Genomic DNA, 6,000 nt, shown 5'->3' with positions numbered 1-6,000 from the left:
GCAGACTGTACGTACTCCAATTGCATTAAAAAGACAGATGTTAGCAGGTGATAGCAGGTTTTTTGTGAGGCTTTAGTCGGCCACAGATAGACTTACTCAGTCTGCATCTTAATGCCTGGTTTGATGAGGCTGGCTGCTAGCACTACCATCAGAGGCTAACTCAATCATCCAGGTTCACTGTTAAATGCTTGTGTTGAGATGATACCTCAGGCTTGACGTACTCCGATGGTACGAAAATTCGTGTTACAAAACCACTGTGGTCTACAATGCAAACTAGATCTAAGGGTGCAATTTATCAGCGTTAATTGTTTTCACACAATTAATTAATCAAAATTAATGCTTTATTTGGACAGCCCCTATATATAATATATATATATATATATATATATATATATATATATATATATATATATATATATATATATATATATATATATATATATATACATACACATTTCTTGAGGAGGAAATCATTTTACATTACCTTTTCTGTGTCTTTGGTTGTACTTCCAGCATGAACATTGCTGACAAGGAACAAATGTTTGTTTTGCAAAATTTGGCAATGGGATTAAAATTAAATTTTATACTGAAACTGTGTCAGTGAAGTAAGGTATCAGTTCAATTTCTGACTGAATGTCATGGGATGTCATATTTAAATAACACTAAGATCAATTAGCAAATTGAAATTGATAGAAAAAACAATACTCATCAAAAATATCCACTTACATAAATAATTTAAAATCAGTTTATGTTAATAGTTTCTCAATGTATATCTATATTACGTGAAAAAGTAAATGTAAGTTAACATTAAATATACTGTTTAACATGGGATATTTCAAGTCAAGTCAAGTCAATTTTATTTATAAAGCCCTTTATTACAAATCACATTTGCCTCAGAGGGCTTTACTGCATACAACATCTCTCTGTCTTTAGACCCTCACATCAACTAGGGAAAAACTCCCCCAGAAAACCCTATAACGGGGAAAAAAATACAAGAAACCTCAGGAAGAGCGACTGAGAAGGGATCCCTCTTCCAGGATGGACAGACCTGCAATAGATGTCGTAAAAAACAATTAAATTACTATTTCTACTGAAAATGTTTATATACATACCATACCTACTAATTTATATCTACCATTTCTCTATTATGATATATTCTGTTAGACTCCAATGAGTGTTCATTTAAAACAGAGAAGTATTATTTATGTTTATTCAACTTGAAAATGTGACGCAACACTTGACTTCATCTCCATGTCAGGAAAGATTTTTGATAGCTTTCCTTACTTTACTGAAACTACTAAATCAAAACAACAAGCAGAAACACAAGTTGCCAACAGTTACTCACGTTAATGAATACTATTTTAATGATCAAGGCCAACTTTATGTGATGTGGAGTACCAGGAATGAGAAATAGAAACATTTGGAAAGATGGGAAACGCTGGTTAGAAAATTAGGATGCCGCCTCTGTTGTCAGAGTCTGGGAGCTGTCTGCCAATTTCCCAGCAGCCCTTGGGCCGGTGACAGGGAGATGGATGATATCTGCAGCATGGCTGCACTGCTCCCCCACACACACACACACACACACACACACACACACACACACACACACACACACAATAATGGAGTAGACAAAAACACAACTACACATATACACATATACTTTCTCCTCTCTTTCTAACTTCACCCCATATTCTCTTTTCCTCTGACACACATACACACACTTACAGAGTACGTTGCTGTTAGCAACAAAACCAATATCCCACATATCATGGGGAATAAAGGTTTGCTTACATGAAATAAATCTATATTTCTAAATAACCAAACACAGAACATATTCAACAGACATTTATTGAAGTCACTCTATTTACAATATGAAAAGCAGTTTTTTTTTTAAATTATTTTCCTCTGGGCCATAAAATACTGAGAAAAATATTTGTAAATATTGCATATCAGAAACTGCACAGACCAAGTACAATACAAAATATGTTTTTAACACAAAAAAACTGCATTACTTTTAACAGATAATGACAGTTATGTCAATTAAAGACAGCACATACTTTTACTGAAGTGTAGAAGGGTGTGTATGTGTAGGGGGTATTACATCTTTAAATTAAGTTGATCCCACCCATCACATTGGCCTTACCTGCTACCCGGTTGTCCACCACACCGCTGATGTTCCTGCAGTCAGGACCCAGTCCAGTGGCCATTTTAACTGAGCTTCTATTACTGACAGCAAGTAAACAAAACAACTTACTTACGCCCAAACACTATCCTCCACTCATATCTGCTAACAAAATGGATCATAGAAAAAAAAAAACCAAAAGAAAGACTTACCTTCAAGTGCAGGGAAAGACAGACATTGTCAGGGCTCCTAAACAAAAAAGAGATAACGATATAAATTTAGAGTAAGTGTGGGTATTAGGAAATACAGGTGGGTTAAGCATATACGTTCACTGCCTTTTACAAGGATTGGAAACCCCTCTGGAAAACTCAGAGCAAAATTTTGCTGAATTATCTCAGAAACATCAACTCTTTAGTGGTGGAATATTAAAGATGGCCCTGACAAAACACTGTGATTTTCCATGTGTCCTCCTACACAGGGGCTGAGCAGATGCACTTAAGGACACACTAGGAAATTGTGGTCATGTTTGAAGGACAAAAAAAACCCACCAGAATGTGACTTGTTTAGCTGAACATGTTTGTATGCCGTGACAAGTTTTAATTCTAACCATAAGTCAACATTTTTTTCTTAACAAAATAACCAAATGCAGCACTAATGCAGGACTGGTGTACAAAAGGAAGAGTCATAGAGAGGCTGAAAGTGTCATTTCTGGTTGGGCATATTGCCAAATGTACAACAATTCAACTGTCTGGTGGCCATAGGGTTGAAAAGCTTTTGCCTGTGGTGACCATGCTAGGCTAGTAAAAGGTCACAATCAAGTGCTAGCCACTGGATAGCCAACCTACAAGACACAGCATAATTATCCCAGTTACAGTTCAAGAACTCCATCAAGCTGCAGCCAGATAACAGGTTTCCCTGGCAACGCCTCCCGAGTCAATCACACATCAGAAAGAGAAAGGGCGATAAGACTGCCACCAGCGAGGACTGAGGGGGTATATATCCTGAAATACAGTGGACCTTCAAACAGACCACACATGTTCATACACAAACACACATACACACAGCAGTGGCTGCGCAGAAACCCGAGGCCTGCCAGACCGTCACTCTTCTCCCTTTGTTTTGTTGTTTGGTTTTCAATCATCTGTCCCACTTTCCAGACTGCTGCTCTGTGCCCACAGGCCTGCTGTAAAAATCTCAGCACTGCTTGACTGTCCTTTAGATAGACACTCCCACCTCCCATAGCACTTTCTATAATATAAAAAAGTTAATAGAGTTTATCTGTCATCCCCGTCTGCCAGAGAAACTTTTGTGCTGTCGCTGCACAAGGAGAATTACATTACGAGTGGCACTACATTTTATCCCCCTGATTGAATTAAAAACAAAATTGAATTGGGTTTGGGGGTGGGGAGTGGAGCTGTGCTTCGTGTATAAAATGTGCACCTGCGTATTTTTGCTTGACTGCATGTGTGTGTGTGTGTGTGTGTTCAGGTGACTATCTGGCCTCCTGCCGCAGTGTCTGGAAATTCAGACACCCCCCCCCCCCCAATTCCACTCTGCTCTGCTATCAGGCATACCTGACGCCTCCACCTGCTGCTCCTCCCCCCTCCTGCTGTGATAAGAGATCCTCCGCTGCTTCAGCTGACAGCACAACCTGGTAATCAATGCAGAAATAAAACAAGACCTCCAATTTACCAAATCCATCTGATTTCTGTGTTGGCTCCAGTCCAAATCCAAATGTGGGGAATAAATGTTAATCTGTTGTTATTACTTTTATCAGGGGGCAATGTGTGACAGCGCAGTGTGTTACACGACCACCTCTGAACAATGGAGTGTGATTGCTCACACACACTCGGGTCCATCAGCTGGAGTCTTAGGTTTATCGACACCTTTTCATGTCTTGAATCAATCTTTCCTGCAGGAACCTGAGTGTAGGAACCACACAGTGAATGCTGTTTATTTATTTTAGGACAAGTAATGAAAAAAGCCAATTATGCCATATTGACATTATTGAATACTTTGTTGCTGAGGCCTTGCAGTAGTTACACAAAATAAAGCATAAGCTGAACGTCTGCTTCTTGATCAGTTTCATGATTTCAGTTTTTAAGCAAATTTAACATCTCACTTTGATTTCACTCGGCCTTTTTTTGTCCAAATTGCCAACCAATTTATTGTTTTCATTTCAGTACAATAATTTGATTGGCTCTCTGTAAACACAATACATAAAGTGTTCTTATTGAAGGACATAAAATGTTGTTATTTCACTCTGCTGTTGAGTGAAATGACCTTGACCACTACTTCTGGATTTACTATGACTACATCATATTATATTAAAATTAAAAGAGTTTATCAAATTAGCATTTCCTGAATCAGACACTGCTTTTTTATTTTGATGAACCCTGTACGTGTGTTTAATACAATTATTAGACAATAGTCACATTGGTAACACTTTCTATGAAGCAGATGCCTATAATGCATTATAAGGCATTATAATACCTCTATAGTCCTGTATAATCATAGTTATAAGCACTCATTATGATGCCAGTGTCTACAATGTATTATGGACATACCCATAATGTGTTATAGTGTGCATATAGTTTAGTATTTATAAATATTCAGAATACTTTATAACAATAGTCATAATAATGTATATTAGTTATTAATGTATAACTCAAGTAAGTGGTCATTGGGTGATTTAAGTAAAATAATGAAATTCCTGTGATTATAAGTCACTGTAAGTAGTCTTTGTTTTTAGTAAAGTGACAGTGAGTAAAGTGACAGTGAGTAAAGTGACGCTGATTCAGAGGCAAAACTACTTCTCAGCTCAACAATAAAATTGACTTGACTTGACTTAACTAGATAGTGGGAGACAGGGGGTGAGCGAGCAGCAGAATGAATGAAGAGAGCAAATGGCAGTCATGTCAATTAAGCAGTTATTAAGCAGTTACTTAAAGGAACAAAACAGTCTTTTCTAATTGTGTCACAACCTTACTGCCAGATTTAGTGTGAATTCAGCCAGAATTTACACCCGTTTCATCCTGTTTCCTGCAGGCTGCACATATATTATAAAACTTTAAAGCACAGAAACAATCCTGTATGAGGATGCCTTACTGCCAGATTTAGTGTGAATTCAGCCAGAATTTACACCCGTTTCATCCTGTTTACTGCAGGCTGCACCACCATGCCATGTTCAATCACACACAGACCTGTTACTTTTAGCAGCAGAGAGCTGGGGTCAAACCCAGAAACCCTGTATCATCTCATGTTGGAAAGAGTTTTCAGAATAAAAAAAAAATTCAGATTCAGAGAAACACTACTTTTAAGCTACAGAATGATGACTATTGTTGAATATTTAGAAATGCTTATAACTTTATGCACACTAAAACACATTATAAGTATGTTCATAATTCATTATGGACATTGGCATCATAATGAGTTATGATTATATTAATCAAGCATTATTATATGATATAATATGAGTGATACTGTAACATTTCTAATTCTGAATGTCCTCTAAAATGTTATTTACTTAGTAGGAAAGCAAACAAAACCTTAATCTTAGTATCAACATACTCAATGTACATTTTGCAGAGAAGGTCAAAAATGCAAGATTGAATTAAATAGCCAGTTTTTCCAAATAGGAGGGTTTTTTTTAGAAAAAGCTTGCAGAATATCCCTGAAGGAGGTTTCCTTTTCTACTGTATAGATGGCACAAACATTATCAGCAATTGCTCATCAAGACATAGTTTGACTTTGAACAAACTTTGTATCCCCCATTCAACAGAGTTACAAACTAATTGGGAGCTGATTTTTACAGGGTGATATTTATTGGTTCCTTGGTGGATTGCTATGAGCAAGCTGCTTTGTTACTGTTGGGGAGC

The 6,000-nt window shown here is 37.1% G+C and overlaps 1 long non-coding RNA gene across 5 annotated transcripts in view; it reads right to left on the bottom strand.

Moving 5' to 3' along the window:
- Positions 1–904: 904 nt before the first annotated feature.
- The window catches only part of LOC121952755, a 53,486-nt gene continuing 48,390 nt past the window's right edge, over positions 905–6,000 (bottom strand). For 3 of the 5 annotated variants that reach the window (XR_006106462.1, XR_006106458.1, XR_006106460.1), the window contains 4 exons: positions 3,697–3,773; positions 2,335–2,371; positions 2,144–2,226; positions 905–1,555 (listed from right to left, as the gene is read on the bottom strand). This is a non-coding gene — a long non-coding RNA (uncharacterized LOC121952755). The remainder of the gene's footprint in view (positions 1,556–2,143; positions 2,227–2,334; positions 2,372–3,696; positions 3,774–6,000) is intronic. The other 2 variants (XR_006106461.1, XR_006106459.1) reach the window with 2 other exon arrangements.

The sequence above is a fragment of the Plectropomus leopardus genome, chromosome 13, assembly GCF_008729295.1.
Source record: "Plectropomus leopardus isolate mb chromosome 13, YSFRI_Pleo_2.0, whole genome shotgun sequence".
Classification (NCBI taxonomy): Eukaryota; Metazoa; Chordata; class Actinopteri; order Perciformes; family Serranidae; genus Plectropomus; species Plectropomus leopardus.
This window is presented reverse-complemented; position numbering and strand designations above follow the sequence as displayed.